This window comes from Callospermophilus lateralis, chromosome 1 (genome assembly GCF_048772815.1).
Source record: "Callospermophilus lateralis isolate mCalLat2 chromosome 1, mCalLat2.hap1, whole genome shotgun sequence".
NCBI classification, from domain to species: domain Eukaryota; kingdom Metazoa; phylum Chordata; class Mammalia; order Rodentia; family Sciuridae; genus Callospermophilus; species Callospermophilus lateralis.
In genome coordinates, this window is record NC_135305.1 from 124,614,710 (window position 1) to 124,637,186 (window position 22,477).

Genomic DNA, 22,477 nt, shown 5'->3' on the forward strand with positions numbered 1-22,477 from the left:
TTCTAGATTAAAAAATTTACTAACTTAATGGTAATAATCTGGCATCATAGTTTCAGAGAAAAGATCTAAAGCACTAATGTTCAGAAATCAGGTAATTTTAGATACTAGTTGGAAATGTCATCTACCATTAAATGAAACACACTTGATTTTTAATGCATTTTCTAAAATTCTGTGGTTGTAGCACTATCAATTGACTAGGTAAATTAAAAATTTCACATTAAAAAAAACTGCTAAACCTCTTCATAGTTTTCTTTTACTGAATAACCTATAATTATTATTCCTGACTTAAACTAATTATTGAATTTCTATAGTACCTTCAGATGAATCATACTGGTTGCACCCAGAGGTAAGGCAGAACTAGAATTTTTAAGGTAGAGGAACTTTATCAAATGGATTAATCCACTGATGAGGTTATATCCCTTATGATCCAATCACTTCCCAAAAGCCCCACCCCTGGACATTCAGGCATTGGGGATTATGTTTTCAACACATAAGCTTTCAGGGGATATTCCAGATTCAAACCATAACAGGCACCCATAGAAAACATAAAGCTCTTCATGGATGATATATCTGTTGAGTCAACTTCTGAGTGAAAAATTTTAAAACTCTTAATCTAAAGAGGAATTTTACTTCAGAAGATAGTCCCCCTAATATACAGTGTACAACCTGACACTGCCAATTTTCTATGCCTTTTTGAATAAGGAATTCAATTGGTAAGACTCTATCTCCTTCTACTAAGTAAACACTCTAAAACCTATAATGTACATGATCCATTTTATTTTTCATATTTGATATCAACTGGGAAAAGAATTCACAAAAGCAATGTTTCTATTTTAGACAAAGAAAGGTGATTTTACCTTACTGGGCTGGGTCTCTGCCTCCTCCTTAAGAAGTTCCTCTTCATCTGGGAAAATTAGAAGAACACAGAATAATTGTAAGCTCATCTGTGGTGCTGCTCATTAACTACTCCAGGAATTTTGCTTGATATGGACAAAGGACTAGACTAAATGATGTAGGTGATCAATAAGTATGGACTGAGCTGCTGCTGGACCATTCACCTTAATGGAAAAAGAAAGACAAAGAGAATAGCAGGAGGGAAATGACAAACACAGTCTTTGGCTTTTCAGGTAATTGCCTAAAGCAACATGAAATAATTCATCTCTAACTGGATATAAACTAAAATCTTATGATTAAATGACAGAGTCCCATCACTTCTTCAGACCATTTATATGTAGAATTGCCACTACTTTTTAAATTTTTATTTATTTATTTTTATTTTTTATTCTAATTTGTTAAATATGACAGCAGAATGTATTATAATTTATATTACACATATAGAGCACAATTTTTCATATCTCTGGTTGTATACAAAGTATGTTCACACCATTCCTGTTTTTATACAAGTGTTTAGGGTAATGATGTCCATCTCATTCCACCACCTTTTTACCCCCTTGCCCCTTCCCCTCTCCTCCCTCCCCTTTACCCTATCTAGAGTTTGTCTAATCTTCCCATGCTCCCCTTCCCAACTCCACTATGAATCAGTCTCCTTATATCAGAGAAAACATTTGGCATTTGGTTTTGGGGGATTGGCTAACTTCACTTAGCATTATATTCTCCAACTCCATCCATGGCAAATGCCATGATTTTATTCTCTTTTATTGCTCAGTAATATTCCATTGTGTATATATATCACATTTTCTTTATCTATTCATCTACTGAAGGGCATCTAGGTTATTTTTTATTATTATTAGTTGTTCAAAACATTACATAGTTCTTGACATATCATATTTCATACATTTGATTCAAGTGGGTTATGAACTCCCATTTTTACCCCGTATACAGATTGCAGAATCACATCAGCTATACATCCACGTTTTTACATACTGCCATACTAGTGTCTGTTGTATTCTGCTGCCTTTCCTATTCTCTACTATCCCCCCTCCCCTCCCCTCCCCTCCCATCTTCTCTCTCTACCCCATCTACTGTAATTCATTTCTCCCCCTTGTTTTTTTTTCCCTTTCCCCTCACTTCCTCTTATATGTAATTTTGTACAACGATGAGGGTTTCCTTCCATTTCCATGCAATTTCCCTTCTCTTTCCCTTTCCCTCCCACCTCTTGTCCCTGTTCAATGTTAATCTTCTTCTCATGCTTTTCCCCCCTACTCTGTTCTTAGTTGCTCTTCATATATCAAAGAAGACATTTGGCATTTGTTTTTTAGGGATTGGCTAGCTTCACTTAGCATAATCTGCTCTAGTGCCATCCATTTCCCTGCAAATGCCATGATTTTATCATTTTTTGCCACTACTTTTTTTAACATCTACCAAGCCTATTTCAACCTCCATAGATCCACATGCTGATTCTGCATTTGTAATTCATTATATAGAATTTTCCTCTAGATGATATACACATTTTATTAGGGAAATGGATTTAATATCAGCCACAAGATAAAAATGTATTTCATCACTGATCCCTTGTTGTAAAAATAATAAATTATTCATGAGTGGAAAGTACTGACATTATTACCTTTAAAAAATAACCACTATAAATCATGTATTGCACCTTCTAGTCTTCCTTATCTATTCCATGTGTTTGTATGCATTGTGTGAAGAGGCTGTGTATTTTCATACCAGCCAACCCAACAGTGGGATAAGGCATAATGGATATCTGGCCCAATGAAGCACTGAATCTCTATAACTCAGCTCTGTATGAGAGTTGCAAAAAGATTGATACTCCAGGATAACCTGGCACTGTCCATAGGTTATGGAGCTCATAGGATTTCAGCACTTCTAGGGTTTATAATTATACTGGCATCAAATATTCTCAAAGGCTCTCACTACTTGTTATCAACTTTTGGACTAGTACTGAGGAGTGACCCAGCACTAAGAGAGTTTGACTGGTTGACCCCAAAGGTATGTCCCAACAATCTATGAAACGACTTAAAAGCATCAGGGCTTCAAAATGCTTTCCACATGACTATGATAAAGTCTATGATACAGTATACTTGCCCTGGAGTATGTGACCTCTGACACTGTCTTATAATGTGGGGTCATGTAGAGGATTTCTACAGGTGACGATAATTTCAGACACACAGATGACATATGTCCCTTGTATAGTGACTAGTGATCCCAAGACAGGTCTCAGGGTATCTAAGTGAGTCCTGGGGTTCTATGTGTTTGGGATTTATTTAATTTGAGAATTTATCAAGCACTAAATTAAAAAGTACAAATTTTCCCCCATTTCAACTGCTAAGTGGTATTGGTATTCATCTATACAATATTAAAAAAAAATTAAACTATGGGATTTGGTTTATATTCATTAATTGTTAAATGTTACATCCAAAAGGATATTAAACTTCAGTAGTTACCACATTACATAATAGTATATTTGGGACTAGATACCAGAGGACAGTCTGGCTATGTTCCTGAGGACTCTTGGGATTATCAGCCCTGGGGTCAGTTGCCTAATGCTGCCTGGTATCCTGTACCTCAGGCTCACAGGTAACAAATATTATACTTATAATATAAACAAATTATAAGTCAATGAAGGCACCATCCTGACAAAAAGTACATGATACAAGTATGTGGGGAAATCTATAAGCTTAGGAATATAAAGTAGACTTCATAAAATAAAGATGTGTACAATACCATTATTCTTTTACAAATCATCTAATCAATATCAAAATTCTAAAAGTATTTTGAAATGCTTCCTGAATTAATCTCTTTGAAACAGACTAACAAGCAAATTCCTGAAAATTTACTGTTCCATGCGATTCTTACAAACACCCCCTTTACACCCTTTGAACCTACTGAATTGTCTCCTTGTGACTGTGGACCTAATGGTATATGTGGGTCATTAGTTTTTTTTAGAATGTACTATGAAGGTTCTGACATGTTTTTACTGCCCATAGACCAGGATTCTTTGTGGCACTAAGAAGCTACATAATTAACATACACAACATCATAGAATCCCAGAATCTGAGAATTGGATCATTCATGCACTAATAGAGACAGTGACTTGGTCAGTGGCAGAAAACAGCTGGACTCTGAGGTCTCTGGACCATGGGAGCTGTGTACCATTCTTCCAAGAGGGGACCTGTAGGACTGCCTGGTGGTACCTGCACAAGATGCTCAGTAAGAAAAATTCAAAGAAGTTTGGGCTTGGAGGCTAGGCCCTTTGCTCACTGATGGGAACTAATTAGCTCTGTTCCTTCTGGCCTGAACTGGGACCATTGTCTGGTCTTAGAAGGTGATTTTTCTCAGGGTTCCTCCAAGGAATAAAGCAAACCTTAATCTCAGTCTAGTGTGAGCTGAGCTCCAGCACCAAGATTCAGAGGGTAGGAAATAAAAAGGGAAGTTGGGAGCAGCCCAGCCCCACTGTGTCCACCATAGCCTGGATGGACCCTTCTCCTCTTCCTTTCTCACTATACAGGTAAGAAAAAGCCTCAAAAAATGGAATAGCCTGTTGCCTGATTCTGTCTTTTCTGGTTCAGAATCATAAGAAATTTCATTCTGGTTCATACTCACTTACCTCTGGTGTCTTTGTCTGCAGGTTCCTTCTCCCACTGAAGCCAGATGTAAAATAGGCAGTCAGCGTAGATAGATAAATTAGGCCAGATTAAAGAAATCAGTTTTGGGTCTGGAAGGTTGAAGACTGAAATATGGGAGACTGAAATGATAATGATCCAAGAGCCAGCCTATACTGACCCTCCTAAAGAATTTTAATAAAACAACTCCTGAGCAGAGAGGGAACTGCTAATTAATTCGCCCTAGGCCCCCTTTCCTCCCCATCACTCCACTCTGGCCCCTCCAGCCCACCTGTTTCTCATTCCCCCACGCCCCTGCCCCCGCTCCCAATCACATATACAAAATGAGGGGAAATGAACAAGGAAGAAGAATGCAAAAGAACAAAGAGAACCTAGATGTATAAAAGTGATGTGACTTTCTCATCCCACAGACTCCACCTTTTGGGTTCTACTTACTATCCTTTAAATAAAGCTTACTTTCTACTCCATGTTTGCCTCAGTGAGCTTTTGTGGTATTTTACTTCAACATTCAGGGAAGCAGGACTCCATCAAGGTAACCATCAACCAGTGTTATCACCATCTGATCCTGACTCAGCTGCCTTTCCTCTTTCTATCTCCCAGAACATCTGGCAGACTCACTTGCACCCTGAGCAGTGAAGTCATGGTTAGTTACTTCATGACAAGCTGGTGCCAGCAGAAGTGAAAGAGCCCTCCTCATTATCTCCTGAACTGCAAACTCAAGTAAGCACCAGAGCTCCAGGATCCCAAGCTGTTCCTCTGGACTGAAGGATGCACTGGCCAATACAGGACTTTTGCTCATCTCTGGGTTCCAACATGGGGAAGAGGCTAATTATCACTGTGTAATCTGGTCCAATAGTGCTCCTCATAGTACCAGAGATTGGACAAAACCCTTATCCTGACTGTTCAGGATCCTAGAGTATGATTTTTCAAATTTTAAATAAACTTTCATATACACTACCTATATATAGTAGAAGTTTCTGGGTCACAAAGAATGCCCTCCCAATTTTCCAACAATGATTCCAATGTTCTTCAAGGTTTCTAAAGTCTCACACAAACTAAAAGCAAACAAAGAAAACTCATGCCAAAGAAACTGCCTGGGGATCCATATTAAGCAGTGAGATGCTTTTATAATCCGAGGCTAAAGAGCTGGTTGTCTTTCTGGAAGAAAACAACTTTTTTCTTTTGGTCACTTTCCACTTCCTCATCTGACCATCTCTTCCCTATTTTTGCCCATGACCAACATGTGCTCAGGCTTTGGCTTCTGCTGTCATTTGTGCTCCTACAAGTTCTGATTCTCTTAACTGGGTCAACCTTTATGGGGTTGGTGAAAATAAAACCATTTCAATGCAAACAGAACACTAGGCTGTAGAAACTGTAACAACAGTTAGAGACTGGGAGAAGACAGGAGAGGAATGGTTCAACATGTGTGACACAGGAGACTCAGGTTCTCTCTGCCCAGCTGCCTCAACCATTCCCTACATCTGACCCAGGCTTTGTGGATCATTCCTTGAGCTCTTAAACCTTAGGGAAACTGAGTTCTCTTAGAAAACACCCACCCAACACCAGTCAAACACTGATAATCCCCCAAATTCCACTCCTCTCTAAGGGTTTCAGCTGTGATATTTCATTCCCTGCCAGGTGGGAAGCAGGCGTAGTTCAAATTGCCCAGCTGGGATAGTGACACTGGGTTCAGTGACAAGCTGAGTCTCCATCCCCACCCAGTGTCAACAAGACTAAGCAAACATAAACAATATGTGCCAGAGGAGAGAAACCAGTATTCCTAGTCCCCCTTTTCCAGGTTTTTGGCAGGAGCCAGGGGGAGTTTAACTTCAATCCCCACCCTTTGCAATGGGGGTTGAATGATACAAGGCAGAAATAGTTATATTAAAATAATTTACCCTGAGGAGGCATCAATACTGAGCCCTTATATGATGAAATACAACCCACCTTAGTGTAAAAATGACTAAAAGCTTAACTTCAGAGTACAGATACTCCTCACCTTATGATGGGTTTATGTCCCAGTAAACCCATCATAAGTAGAAAATACTTTTTAAGTCAAAAATGCATTTAATAGCCAGGTATGATGGTGGACATCTGTAATACCAGTGGCTTCAGAAGCAGAGGCTGGAGGATCATGAGTTTAAAGCCAGCCTCAGCAACTTAGCAAGACCCTAAGCAACTCAGTGAGACCCTATCTCTAAATAAAATATAAAAAGGGGTGAGGGGCGTGGCTCAGGAGAGATCCTTGGACCTCTTTATTATCTCCTAAACTCACTGGTGACTGTAGGGCCTTGGTTCCCACTTGGTATTAACAGTACTAGATAGGGACTGAGAGGCAAGATAGTTGGTAGTTGTCCCTCCTCCCCACCCTGATGTCAAGGCAGTCCAATTAAGTTCAAGGAGGAGCTGAGCTACTGTCATACAGAAACAAAGTAGTTCCATTCAGCTCTAGAATACCCTCTCCTTACTGTCATTTGGATCCATCAGAAAGCTTATCTTATACCTAAGCCAAGAAATCATGTGAAACACTATATACAGCTTTCCCCAAGATGTCAGTAGCACCAAAGAAGTGAGTCAGGACACCATTCTGCCGGAACCAACGGGAAGCTGAACCCCATGTCCTATGATACACCTAATAGAAGGGTCCCTTGATAAAAAGAAGATTAAATAGGAGCCATACTCTCATAATACACACACACGATATTGAGATATAATAAAAAAGTAAATTATAGAATTGAAAAATACAATAAATAAATTTATCAAAGTCTCCAGAAGGACTCAAGAAATGGTAACACTGAAACTGAAACCCAGGCAATTAAGAGAAGATATTTAACACCTGAAACCAACTCCCATGGTTCACATTTAATGCCTTTCTCATTGGTCTGAGTTAGAAGTTACAGAAGGTACTTCTTCCCACGGGGCAAACTCAAAGATCCTAACACCCCAGCCCCCCTAATGATGGAGCTGTTCCTTGGGTTAAGGACCTATTTATTATATGATGGTGCTGGTGGTGTTAAACATCTCATATTCATATAGTAACAAATAACCATACACCCTTTACCTAGAGAGATAAGGAAGACATAAAAGGACCAGCCCAGAATCCAGCAGCTATGCCTGGAAATTTCTGGAAAGTCCATACCATGGCCTCAATCTCTCTACTACTCTCCCTCCTCACTTTCTGCCCAGGTTCATGAGGATTTTAGTTATCAGCCTTGGGAACAACCCTTCTGCTAATCTTATTCATAACATGTGGTTTGGTTTGGTTTTAGGATTCAGTTCTCTGGCTTTGGTGACTCAGAATCCCTCAATGTCCATGTCCTCAGGAAGAGCAGTCATTTTTACCTGTGATTCTAGAACTGAAATGGTCATCAAGGATTCAATGAAAGTTTGGTCAAGCCACCAGGAAAATAATTGATAATACAAACAACAAACATTTCTGAATGCCTGCCCAGTTCCCAGGCTACCTCCTTGCTGCAAAGCTGCCAAGACCCTCTTGAAGGCCCAGCCTAAGAACAAGGTTGAATATAATTACATGCTATATCACAGAGGCAGCGAGCACAGTGAGAGACAAAGATGAAGAATCAATGATATAATATGCATCTGACTAAGCTTGGCTACAAACATAATCTTGTGATATGGGGATCACATGACCAAGACACTGTGTTCCCAGGCAGCCACATGTCTATTATCCATAGAGAGAAAGGTGAAGGGAAGGATCTGAATTGGCTCTACTTTGAATCCTGAAGTGGAGGTCATCTGTGTATGACCTGGGAACAAATGGTACACAAAAAGCAGAATTCAATTATTTTATGTTCCAAAAAGAATAGTAACAGTTGGGTCATATTTAAGAACTGATGTCAAACACATTTCATTCAGAAAAAACAAAAATAAAAAAACCATCTCCAATGATTGTTGTCACATAAAAGCAAGGGAAGAAACATTCCTACTAGAGCTTATTTTCTTAGGTCTTATTTTAAAGTAATGTAAACATATAACATAGCATTTTAAAAAATTATAGAATATTTGGGAATGAATCTTCTCTAATGCCTTGTATTTTATTTAAAGTGTCCCTGAAAGAAGGTATGTATATTGAAGTCTAATCTTCAGTACCTCAGAATGTGACCGTACTTAAAAACAGTGACATTGCAAATGTAATTAGTAGAGGTGAGGCCATACTGGGGTAGGCTGACTTCCTAATCCCATATGCCTTGTGTCCTTGTAAGAAGGTAGATGCTATGGTTTGAATCTGAAATGTCCGCCCCTCCCCCAAAGCTCATGAAAGCATGTTACCCAGTGCAGCAAGCTTCAGAGATAGAGATTTTAGGAAATAAATAGATCATGGGAACTATAATCCCATCAGTAGATTAATTCCTTTGTTGAATGGATGAATCCATTCATAATTTGAATGGACTACTAAGTGGTAACTATTGGCAGGCAGGGCATGGCTGGAGGAAGTAGATCACTGGGGATGTGCCCATGGGGACCTGCTTTTCTCTGGCTCCTTATCTGCTCAGGCACACACATTCTCCCCCACCCTACCTCCAAGATGCCATGCGATGACCAGCCACCATGCCCTTTCAATATGATGTTCTGCATCACCTCAGGCCCAGAGCAATGGAGCCCCAGTATCTCTAAAATAGCCCTAAATTATCTTTTCCTCCTTTAAAGTTGTTCTTGCAGGTATTTTGGCCAGAGCAACGCAAAGCTAATTAACATGACAGCCATGAGAAGACAGACACAAAAGGAATGTCACATGAAAATGGAGACATTTAAGAGATTGGACTTCTGCAGCTGCAGGCCAATTAGCACAAAAAATTGTCCAGAAACAATCAGAGGTTAGGAAGAGGAGGCAAGAAAGGATTTCCTGATAGGTTTCAGAGAAAACACAGCAGAAGAGAAGGAGGAGGGTATGCCCCAAGTAACCCACCTCTTCCAACTAAGCTTCATCTTCAAAAGTTTCCATAACCTCCCAATTGTGCCACTAGCTGGGGACCAAGCATTAAACACATGAGCCTTAGAAGGACATCCCACATCTAAACTATAACATGCCACCTCTGGCTCTCAAAGACTTATGTCCATCTCACAATCCAAACTGTATTCAGTCCCCATAGTTCTTTTAACAGATCTGGCAATTTGCAAAAGTCTAATTCAAAAGTCTCTCTGAGACTCAAGGCAAACTCTTAGCTATGAGCCCTTGTAAAAATTAAAAAATGAGGGGGCTGGGGATGTGGCTCAAGCGGTAGCACGCTCGCCTGGCATGCGTGTGGCCCAGGTTCGATCCTCAGCACCACATGCGAAACAAAGATGTTGTGTCCGCCGATAACTAAAAAATAAATATTAAAAAAAAATTAAAAAATGAATATAAACTTCCAACCTTCAGTAGAACAAGGAAAATATTCCTATTCTAAAGAAGAAGAATGGGGAATATAACAAGGAAGAATCAGACCATAGCAAGACCCAGCAGTGCAAACATAAATCCTGTAGGTTCTATCTGATTTCCAGCAGTGTGATGTGAGCTCCAAAGGGCATAGACAGCCCTAAGCACACAGCTCTGCTTGTTGCAGCCCACATGGCCACTCTTTTGAACTGGCTCTGCTCACTGCCAGTAGCTTCCTCAAAAGATGAGATAAGCCACTGTCCTGGCTTCTCTAACTTCCCAGGGTCACCATTGCAGCTTCAGCTTTGCTTTCAGTTTCAGCTTCACTTTCACTACTTCAAGTATCTCCCTCAGGGTCTGATGGGATCTTGAACCTTTCACACATTGCCTGGCCTCCCATGACTTCCTTTGAAACCTAGTTGGAAGCCTCAGTGACTCTATAACTCTTGCTTTTTTCCTGCCTGTAAAACCAGTACCATGTATGACACCAAGGTCTGCTGCCAGAGGGAGCAATATCCAGGCCCACTGGGACCCAAAGCTGCACCAACCTCCAAGTGCTTGAATGAAGGAACATGATGAAACAAATCCTGGGGAAGCAACTTCCTAGCCTGCCCTGGGTAAACAAGGTAACCCAGCACTCTTCCCTATAAGTCTTTCGAATAAATTTATACTTTCACACCCTCGAGCCTGTGATGGGTGAAGTCTGGCCAATTCCTGAGGCATCTTCAAAGCATCTTTCCTATTGTCCTGATACAAAGTCCTTGGCTTCTTTTTTCACAATTATGATCATATTTGAGTTCATATTTCTACCTTTCATAAACTACTATTATCACTTAAGAGAAATATAAGGCATTTTAAGGGGCTAATCTTTTCAGCAACCACACCTCTCTTCTGGCCAGACTGCAAATTTTTCCAATCTCTTCTTTCTGTTTACAATTCTCATTGTAAATCTAGGAAAGAGCTGACAGCAATGCCCATGCCACTGCCTGAATGCTGAACTGCCTTGATATTTCCTCCACCAGATTTATTAGTCCATCACCGTTAAATTCATCCTTACAAAGTCTCGTGGCATAAACAAAATGTAGACAAGAATGTAACATAAATGGCTTCTAGTCTAATTCCCCTGAGTCCTCATTTCCCCCTGAAACTTCAGGAACATAGCTTTTACTCTTAGCATTCCTAATAGCATTATGGTATTCTAAGCTCCCACCAGAATTGACAATTGTGCTCTGTTAACAACATTCTAAGCTTTCTCTATCCTGATACTCCAATTTTTTCCAAACTCTTCCAATAAACCAATTCCAAAGGTTTTTGAACCACAATGTCAGATATAGTCACAGTAACAATTCCACTCTTGGTACCAATTTTGTATTTAAGCTTTTCTTCATTGTGAGAAAATACCTGGGAAATTCAACTTAGAAGACAGAAAATTTACTTTGGTTTACCATTTCAGAGATTTTAGTCTATGGTCACTTGACTCCATTGTTTCAGGATATCATTGGTGTGGCAGAATATCATTTTGCAAAGCTCATAGTAGAGCAAAGAAGCTCACCTCATGATAACCAAGAAGCATAAAGAAAAAGAAGATTCAAGGACAAGATATGCCCTTAAAAGGTATGCCCCCAGTGACCCACCTCTTCCAACTAAGTCCCATCTTCTAAAGTTTCCATTACTTCCCAACTGTGCCACCAGTGGGGTACAAAACCTTTAAAACATGAGACTTTGGGGAACATATAGCAAAGCTCTAGGAAACTAATACACCAAAAAAATCAACACAATTATATTTCTGAATTTGTGTGCATTTTTTTCAGTTTGGCCCTCAATTCTCCACAATTATAATCATATTTGTGTCCATGTTTCAGCCTTTTATAAACTGCTATTGTCACTTAAAATTAACAGAAGGTATTACTGATTCAAAACTATATAAATATATATTCAAAACTATATAAATATATAATCTTAACATGTTGGTTAAGATTATAAGTAGTAATACAAAATTCTAGCTTTCAGCTAACTATGGTTGTTCACTGGTACTAAGCTATAAAGATGTGAACATATGAAGATCATCTTGTTATCAATAAAACACTTCTGGACACTTTTGTAGATTTTGTCAGTTCTGAAGGAGATACATGGAAATTTCAATGGAAAATGTGAGTACGTTAGGCCTGGTAGTTAATTCACAAAATGAAGAATAGGAAGTAGTTTGCTAGACATGTTTGCAGAGAGCAGAATAAATTGAGGCATGAGAAATAATTCATAACCAAACCCACACCAATGTATCAAGTCTGTGTTAGAAGAGCGTTTCTCCAAATTTTATGTGCACATGGATCTTCTGGAGATCTTGTAAAATGTAGATTCTGAATCAGAGTCTGGAGTGGGGTCTGAAATTCTGCGTTTCTAAAAGGTGTCCCCCCATTTAAAAAAAAAAATCAATGTATATGCTTTATCATCATGAAATTCTTAAGAATGATGTAAAATATGAGGGAAGTCATTTGTACATAGTAACCAAAAAGAAATCACACTTAGAATTAAAGATTTTTGAGTATAGAATCTACCAGCCCATACAGGGACACTCTCAGAGATGACAGCTGAGTCTGATAGTGGGACAGATGATAATGGGAGAAGATCCACTTTAAGAAACAAAAGAAGGGGATCCAAGATGATGGCCACAGGGAAGCAGCATTCTGTGTCGCTCTGTGACCAGGGAGTCAAGTAGTAAGAATACTGCTTCTCTGAAAGTGATATTCCTGCTCCCGAACAGGAATCACGGTCACCAGGGCTCCAGGCCTTAGTGTTAAAATAGGTATCCCAACTACTCGCCCATGCAGGACTACCGAATACCCATGCAGGTCCAACAGGTATCTGTGCAGGACCAGCGTCATCAGCACCCATGTAGAGAACTCTCAGCCACCCAACCAAGCAGAAATCATGGACGCCACTCCCACACAAGACACCTAGCAGTCCCACATACAGAAACTCCGGCTGCCACTGCCATGTGGACCCCCATCTACCAACATGGGACTCTCCCAGTCGCTGCCATCTTGGGACCCTGCAGTAGCGGATATAGTCCCCTATGCACAGCAGCATGTCTCCACCCCAGAACTTTATACAAGCCCTGAAGTCAGCCAATAGCCATACACCGCACGCCACAGAGCTCATCTCTGAAATCATCATCCTGCCATTGCCCAGGTACCCAACCTGACACCCCATCACTGAAAGCAGGCATCTCCATCTTGGGTCACATTTCATCAACCATCTTCAGTGAGGGCAATTCCCAGGTCAGAACTCTGGCTGGCCAGGTACCCAGTTTCTAACTACCCCTCTCCCCAGCAGCCACTAGCCTGGCGCAGTGACACCCTGATTACCTTTCACCATCCTGAAGGCAGAAACCAGCTAACAACAGATGACCTCACCTATTGGATAAGAAGGGAAGCAGGAAAGATACTGATCTCCAACCAAAACAATCCCTTTTTCTCCCTTCAATATATATATTTTTTTCCTTTCACTCTATATTCTCCTTCCTTCACATTTCCAACATATGTGAAACCAAACACTTTGCATGAATTAGGTCTTTGAGGACTGGGACATCTGAAAAGTATACTTGTGTTGTATATTCTTTTTGTTTGTTTGTTTGTTTTCCCTTTCCCCCCAATTTCTAGTTTTTAACCTTTATTTTTCTTAATATATATGTTTGTTTTATGTACTCTGTCTTCCTACTTACTTGTCTACCCAAAATTACTTCCTCTCTCTTCTCTTGCTACTAAATCTTCCTTCTTTAGATTTCTCTTTCACACTTCCTAAGATAAAATCACTCTATATACTCACCTCCTACCTCCTCAGCATATCATCCTACTTGGCATCCCAGTTCTTTGTCCACCATCACAAACTGTAAACACTTTTACAAACCTACTGAGTATATTGTAGATAATAATTGCATTCACCATTTCTGTACATTGTGACCAAACTGTCTTAATAGCAAACATTTGTTTTTTGGGAGTATATTATTTATATTGGGATCTGTTAACATTGTCCTTCACCTCAAAAAAGAGGTATTGGATTCCTACTAGGGCAATATAAGCCTATAGGGTAAAAACAGTAAATGCCTCAGATCCACAGTGCTAGAAGGGAAGACACCCAAGCACTATAAAAAGACAAGAAAAGAAAGTACCCCAAACAAATCAAGAGTCCACATTATTAGACTCCATTGCCAGTACAACAGAAGAAATGACAGAGAAGGAGTTCAGGATGTTCATAATTGAAATATTCTGCAAGCTAAAGGATGATGTAAGAGAGCAAATACAGGCAGCAAAAGATCATTTTGACAAGGAGCTACATAGACGAATACAGGAAGCAATATATACAGGAAGCAAAAGATTACTTCAATAGGGAGATAGAGGTTCTTAAAAAAAAAAAAGAAATCCTTGAAATGAAAGAAATAATAAACAAAATTAAAAGTTCAATTGAAAGCATCACAAACAGATTAGGTCACTTGGAAGACAGGACCTCAGAAAATGAAGACAAAATATATAATCTTGAAAAGAAAGTAGACCACACAATGAAAATGATAAGAAACCATGAGCAGAAATTCAAGAAATATGGGACAGCATAAAAAGACCAAATTTAAGGATTATTGGGATACAACAGGAAGGCATAGAGTTCTAAACCAAAGGAATGAACAATCTATTCAATTAAATAATATCAGAAAATTTTCGAAACGTGAAGAATAAATTGGAAAGCCAAAGTCAAAAGGCTTACAGGATGCCAAATGTATAAAATCACAACAGAGCCACACCAAGGCACATTATAATGAAAATGCCTAATATACAAAATAAGGAGAGAATATTAAAAATCATGAGAGAAAGAAGTCAGATTACATATAGGGGGAAACCAATTAGATTATGTGCAGATTTTTCAACCCAGACCTAGAAGAAAGCTAGAAGATTCTGGAGCAACATATACCAAGCTCTGAAAGAAAATGGATGACAACCAAGAATCTTATATCCAGCAAAACTAACCTTTAGATTTGATGATGAAATAAAACCTTTCCATGATAAAAAAAAGTTAAAAGAATTTACAACTCGAAAGCCTGCACTACAGAACATCGTTGGCAAAATATTCCATGAACGGGAATTGAAAAACAACAATGAGAATCAGCAAAGAGAGGTATTACACTAAAGAAAAAGCTAATCAAAGGAGAAACCAAGTCAAGTTAAATAACAAAAATGGCTGGGAATACAAATCATGTCTCAATAATAACCCTGAATGATAGTGGCCTAAACTCACCAATCAAAAGTCATAGACTGGCAGACTGGATTAAAAAAGACCCAACAATATGCTGGCTCCAAGAGACTCATATCAGGAAAAGACATTCACATACTGAAGATAAAAGATTGAGAAAAATCATACCACTCACATGGACTGCAGAAGCAAGGAGGGGTTCCCATCCTCATATCAAATAAAGTAGGCTTCAAGCCAAAGTTAATCAAAAGGGATAAAGATGGACATTATATACTGCTCAAGGGAACCATACAATAACAAGACATAACAACCATAAATATATATGCCTCAAACAATGGAGCATCTATGTTCATCAAAAAAATTCTTCTCAGATAGCTCACAACGTAATAATTCTGGGTGACTTTAACACACCTCTTTCACCATTGAATATATCTTCCAAACAAAATTTAAATGAAGAAACTATAGAACTCAATAATACAATCAATAACTTAGACATAACTGACATATATAGAATATTTCATCCTTCAATGAAGGAATACACATTCTTCTCAGCAGCATATGGATCCTTTTCTAAAATAGATTATATATTATGCCACAAAGCATCTCTTAGCAAATATAAAAAAGTAGAGCTATTACCCTGCATTCTATGAGATCTTTTACCCTGCATAATCAGAAATTTCTGATAGAACAAAATTAGAAATCAATAATAAAATGAAAAATAAAGGCTGTTCCAACATCTGGAAACTAAATAATATGCTACTGAATGAACAATGGGTTGTAAAACACATCAAGGAAGAGATTTAAAAAAGTTTAGAGGCAAATGAGAACACAGATACAATGTTCGAAATCTCTAGAATACTATGAAGGCAGTACTAAGAGCAAAGTTTATAGCATAGAGTTCATTCCTTAAAAGCATAAAAAGTCAACAAATAAATGACTTAACCTTACATCTCAAAGCCCTAGAAAAAGAAGAATAAATCAACACCAAGAGCAGTAGAAGACAGGAAATAATTAAAATCAGAGCTGGAATCAATAAAATTGAAACAAAAGAAACAATTGAAAAAACTGACAAAACAGAAAGTTGGTTCTTTGAAAAAATAAATAAAATTGACAAATCCTTAGCCATATTAATGAAGAGAAGAACACAGAAAACTCAAATTATTAACATACATGATGAAAAAGGAAATATCACAACAGATACTACAGAAATACAAAAAATAATTAGAAATTGTTTTGAAAATTTGTACTCCAATAAAACAGTAAATATCGAAGGCACTGACAAATTTCTAGAGTGATATGATTTGCCCAAATTGAATCAGGATAATATACACAATTTAAACAGACCAGTTTCAAGCGACAAAATAGAAGATGCCATCAGAAGCCTAACAATCAAGAAAAGCCCAGGACCAAATGGATACACAGCCGAGTTCCACAAGAACTAATACCAATACTCTTTAATTTCTTTCAGGAAATAGAAAAAGAGGCAGCACTTTCAAACTTATTCTATGAGGCCAATATCACCTGATTCCAAAACCAGGCAAAGACACATCAAAGAAAGAAAACTTCAGACCAATATCTCTAATGAACAAAATGCAAAAATTCTCAATAAAATTCTGACAAATCGAATACAAAACCATATCAAAAAGATAATGCACATAATCAAGTGGGGTTCATCTCAGGGATGCAAGGTTGGTTCAACATATGGAAATCAATAAATGTAATTCATCACATCAAGAGACTTAAAAAACCATACAATCATCTCAATAGATGCAGAAAAAAGCATCTGAAAAAATACAGCACCCCTTCATGTTCAAACACTAGAAAAACTAGGGGTAACAGGAACTATCTCAATATCATAAAAGCTATGCTAAGCTCCAGGACAATATCATTTTAACTGGTGAAAAGTTGAAAGTATTCCCTTTAAAAACTGGGGTAGAGAGAGAAGATGGGAGTGGAGGGGAGGGGAGGGAGGATAGTAGAGGATAGGATAGGTAGCAGAATACAACAGTTACTAATAGGGCATTAGGTAAAAATGTGGATGTGTAACCGATGTGATTCTGCAATCTGTATTTGGGGTAAAAATGGGAGTTCATAATCCACTTGAATCTATTATATGTAATATGAGATGTCAAGAGCTTTGTAATATTTCGAACAACCAATAAAAAAAAAAAAAAGAAAATACTGACCATAAAACTTAAAAAAAAAAAAAAAAAAAAAAAAAAAACTGGAACAAGACAGGGATGTCCTCTTTTACCAATTCCATTTAATATAGTTTTTGAAACACTGGCCAGACCAATTAGACAGACCAAAGAAATTAAAGGAATACAGATAGGATAGAAGAACACAAATTAGTACTATTTGCCAACAATATGATTCTATAGCTAGAAGACCCAAAATATTCCACCAGAAAACTTCTAGAGCTAGTAAATGAATTCAGCAAAGTAGCAGAGTATAAAATCGACACCCATAAATCCTGTATATCAGTGACAAATCTTCTGAAAGGGAAACTAGGAAAACTACCAATAGTTTACAATAACAATAAATAAATAAATAAAAATACTTGGGAATCAACCTAACAAAATAGGCGAAAGACCTCTACAACAAAAACTATAGAACGTTAAAGAAAGAAACTAAAGAAAACCTTAGAAGATGGAAAGATCTACCTTGTTCTTGGATAGGCAGAATTAATATTCTCAAAATATTATATAGATTTAATGCAATTCCAATCAAAATCCCAATGACATTACTCATAGAAATAAAAAAAGCAGTCATGAAATTCATCTGGAAAAATAAGAGACCCAGAATTGCTAAAGCAATCCTTAGCAAGAACAGTGAAGTGAGTGGCATCACTATACCAGACCTTATACTACAGAGCAACAGTAACAAAAACAACATGGTATTAGCACCAGAATAGACTGCTAGACCAATGATACAGAATAGAGGATACAGAGACTAACCCCCTTAATTACAGTTATCTTATAATTATACAAAGGCGCTAAAAAGCCAAAAACATACATTAGAGAAAAGATAGCCTTTTCATCAAATGGTGCTAGGAAAACTGGAAATCCATATGCAACAAAATGAAATTAAACCCCTATCTCTCGCCATGCACAAAACTCAACTCAAAGTGGCTCAAGTACCTAGGAATTAATAGAAGAAAAGTAGGCATAAATCTCCATCATATCAGATCAGGCCCCTACTTCCTTAATAAGACTCTTAATAGCACAAAAATTAAAATCAAGAATTAATAAATGGGATAGATTCAAACTAATAAGCTTCTTCTCAGCAAAAGAAACAATCAGTGAGGTGAACAGAGAGCATACATCTTGGGAGCAAATCTTTACCCTTCACACATCAAATAGAGCACTAATCTCTAGAAGATATAAAGAACTCAAAGAGCTAAATATCAAAAAAAAACAAATAACTCAATCAATAAATGGACCAAGGACCTGAACAGACACTTTGCAAAAAAGAATATACAATGAATCAACAAATATATGAAAAATGTTCAACATCTTTAGCAATTAGAGAAATGCACATCAAAACAACTCTTAAGATTTTATCTCACTCCTCTCAGAATGTCAGCTATTAAGAACACAGAGAACAGTAAGTGTTGGTGAGGATGTGGGGGGAAAAGGCACACTCGCACATTGCTGGTGGGACTGTAAACTATTGCAGCCAATGTGGAAAGCAGTATGGAGATTCCTTGAAATACTGGGAATGGAACCACCTTTTGACCCAGCTATCCCACTCCTCAGTGCATACCCAAAGTACTTAAAAACAGTATACTACAGGGACACAGCTACATCAATGTTTATTGCAGCATAATTCACAGTACCTAAACTGTAGAACCAACCTAGATGCCCTTTTATAGATGAATGAATAAAGAAATGGTATATATACACAATGGAATATTACTCAGCATTAAAACAGAATAAAATCATGGCATTTGCAGATAAATGCTGGAGTTGGAGAATATAATGCTAAGTTAGCCAATCCCAAAAATCCAAATTTATTTACTCTATTATAAGGAAGTTGATTCATAGTAGGGTTGGGAGAGGGAGCATAGGAAGATTAGACAAACTCTAAATAGGGCAAAGGGTAGGAAGGTGAAGGAAGTGGGGTATGGGGGAGGAATGAGATGGACTTCATTACCCTAAGTACATGTATGAAGTCACGAATGGTATGAATATATTCTGTATATAATCAGAGATATGAAAAACTGTGCTTTATATATGTAATATGAATTATAATGCATTCTGTTGTCATATATAACAAATTAGAATTAAAAAAAATTTAAAAAGAAAAGCAAAAGAAAAATGAAGGCAAACACCAATAAAAAACTTACCTTGACCTTCATGCCTCGTCTTGCCCCATCTCCATATTAGATTCTCCTCTACATGATCCCCCTCACATTATACACCATCATGGTAACGTAGAAAGGGACTAATTCCTTTATGTGACTCAGGGCCTGTCCTGGAGTTAGTGCAGAGGTAATTCACAGACTAATCACATGCCTGTAAGATGTGGTACCTAGAAAGGAAACGAAAGGGACAGTTTTGCCCATGTGGTCCCACCATGTATATTCCTCTGCCTTTCACCCTGAGTTCATATTGGTTCATGTCCTATGGACGTTAGGACCTAGACAAGAAGACACAGGTCAAGTGTTTCACATTTTACAAAGCTCCAACTCTGAGAATATCACCTTTCTAATGTCCCTGCAACTGGTCAACCTAGGCCATGCTCCTCCTGGAGATAGTTATCTGAAACTCAGTTGTCTCTAGATAGTAGAAAGCAGAGAAAAAAGGAAAAAAAAAAAAAAAAAAAAAAAAAAACAGCTCATTGTAGTCTTCTCTTCCCATAGTGAGTAACATAATAGAGAAGGTTCAAAAAGTGAAATCAATGGCACAACTTTCCACAATCACCTGGTGCCCTTTCTTCACCTGCTCTTCCTCAGATGAGAACCAAACTCAGAGGCTGAGTACAAGCACCTCCTCTCCTTTAGCCACACACTCCATGCTGGGTAGGCCTCCTATTCTCATACCAACACAACTGCTTCCCAGGCCACCTCTGGGGCATTGCTGAGATTCTCCATCTCACTGGATCCTGATCACAGAGATGCTGTTTCAGTCACCCTCTTCCTCTGTGTGATGGGAGGTGGCATCAGAATAAGCCTAACTCTTGTCTCAGGGTGAACTCCTCCCATCACAACACAGTCCAGCTGTTGAGAGTCCTCAACACACTCTCCTTATTTCCCCATCTTGGGTTCTTCTCAGTTCCTACCTAGGTTGCTCTGTCATTACCCATTAATGTATAATATACTTAGTCCAAGAGCCACCTCAATTTTCAAATAGTACACCCCAATTAGTTTCAAAGGGCAGAAATGTCTAGGGAGAAAATAAGGTTCAATAAAAGTAAATGTGTAATACCTTTCAGGAGTCATGCAGAATGGAAGAAAAAAAGTCCCTAAGCTTAAAACACCTCACACCAGTTAGAGTAGCTATTATCAAAAAGACAAAAAAGAGTCAATATTGAAAAGAATGTGGAAAAAAGGAACTATAATACACTGAGAGTTGGTATACTTTTGAAAAATAATAGAAATTCTTCAAGATAATTAGAAATAGAACTGCTATTATGACACAGCAATTCCTCTACTGAGTATATATTCAATGGAAATAAAGTACATAGGTCAAAAAATTACCTGCATTCACATGTTTATTATACCACTATTCACAATAGCCAACATAAGGTATGAACCATTCATCTACAGATGAATCGATAAAGAAAATGTGGCATATATACAAATGAAATATTAAACCTGGGCTGGGGATGTGGCTCAAGTGATAGCGCGCTCGCCTGGCATGCGTGCAGCCCGGGTTCGATCCTCAGCACCACGTACAAACAAAGATGTTGTGTCCGCCAAGTACTAAAAAATAAATATTAAAAAAAAAAAAAAAGAAATATTAAACCGCCATAAAAAAGAATTTCTGTCATTCCCAACAACATGGATGGAACTGGAGAAAATCAGGTTAATAAGTGTAGTAAGTCAGGCACAAAAAGAAATCAGTATGTGCCGCAGTCTCTCGGCTGGGCACAAATCACGAGTCTCCACACAGCTTGTAGATTCAAACAGCAATTCTTTATTCCCGAACTCACACCGGCCGTCTACAAACACGCTCTGGGGGAATCCACGTTCTCTGCCCAAATCCACTCCGCATGGGCTTCTGTCTCCCAAAATATACTGTCTGACCCTAAGCACTCAAGAGGAACTCAGCAGCAGGATACGGCCTATTCTAAAGGGGGAACACCCTAATCTCCTATTATGCTAAACTACCCTATTCTAAAGGGGGAACACCCTAATCTCCTATTATGCTAAACCGCCCTATTCTAAAGGGGGAACACCCTAAACACGGATCCTGCCCTGGTCCTTGAGCAAGGTCACCTTTCAGAAGTCCTTCCACTAGACAGCATGGGAGTAAGCTGGCAAGGAATTTGTCATACCTACTTGGCTGATGGCTCCCAGCATCTCCCCCCTTCTGATTAATTAAACAACAAGTAATGTGGCTTAAGGACCGTGCCTGGTAGGTTGTCCAGTTCAACATATGGCTCTTACCCGTCATTGGAAAACTGACCTTTAGGCGTCAGCCTCCTGTCTTAGGTTGATACCACTGCAACTGGATCATACCCGTCACTGACTACCGGTCCAGCATACAGCCATACTTGTGGATAGGTCTATGCACCAGTGGGGGGGTGAGGTTCTTTGCCTCACCTCTGTTGGCCCCCAAATTTGGCCTTGGTGCCAGTGGGGGAGTGAGGTTAGCCATTGGCCCCCAAATTTAGACCATCACTAGCAGAAGGGAGGAGGATACAGAAATGCCACGACACCAAGCCAATTGACAGTTCCTTTGGAAAAATTGCATCATTGGTGACACCTTCAGCAAAGATATGCCAGCATTACCACAATTAACATGTGGTGCGCTGGCAAGGAAATGAAAATTGCATCACTGGTGACACCATCAGCAAAGATATGCCAGCATTACCACAATTTGCTTCACTAAACGTAGTTACTTAGTCCAGGCAAGTTCTGTAAGCAGTTCAAAGGGGAGGAATCTATCAATCTGTCCGTCTCTTCCCAAAGTCCGTTTCCTCCCAAAGTAAGTTGACTCCTTGATTGAGCATACTTGTTGAGTTATATTCATTGGGATGAAGATAGGAATTCTGGCAATGATGCTAAAAAGACATTATCCTGAAAAGAATTATTAAATATAATGAAAAGGAAAGGTGAAAGTAAACAAACAGATCTGTTAACCTACTTAAA

At 38.5% G+C, this 22,477-nt stretch overlaps 1 long non-coding RNA gene across 1 annotated transcript; it reads right to left on the reverse strand.

Moving 5' to 3' along the window:
- Positions 1-857: 857 nt before the first annotated feature.
- LOC143406994 (uncharacterized) lies at positions 858-21,047 on the reverse strand. Its single transcript, XR_013092317.2, has 3 exons — positions 20,978-21,047; positions 19,508-19,692; positions 858-904 (listed from the first exon to the last, which is right to left on the reverse strand). It is a non-coding gene; the product is annotated as an uncharacterized LOC143406994 (long non-coding RNA).
- Between the last annotated feature and the right edge of the window lie 1,430 nt (positions 21,048-22,477).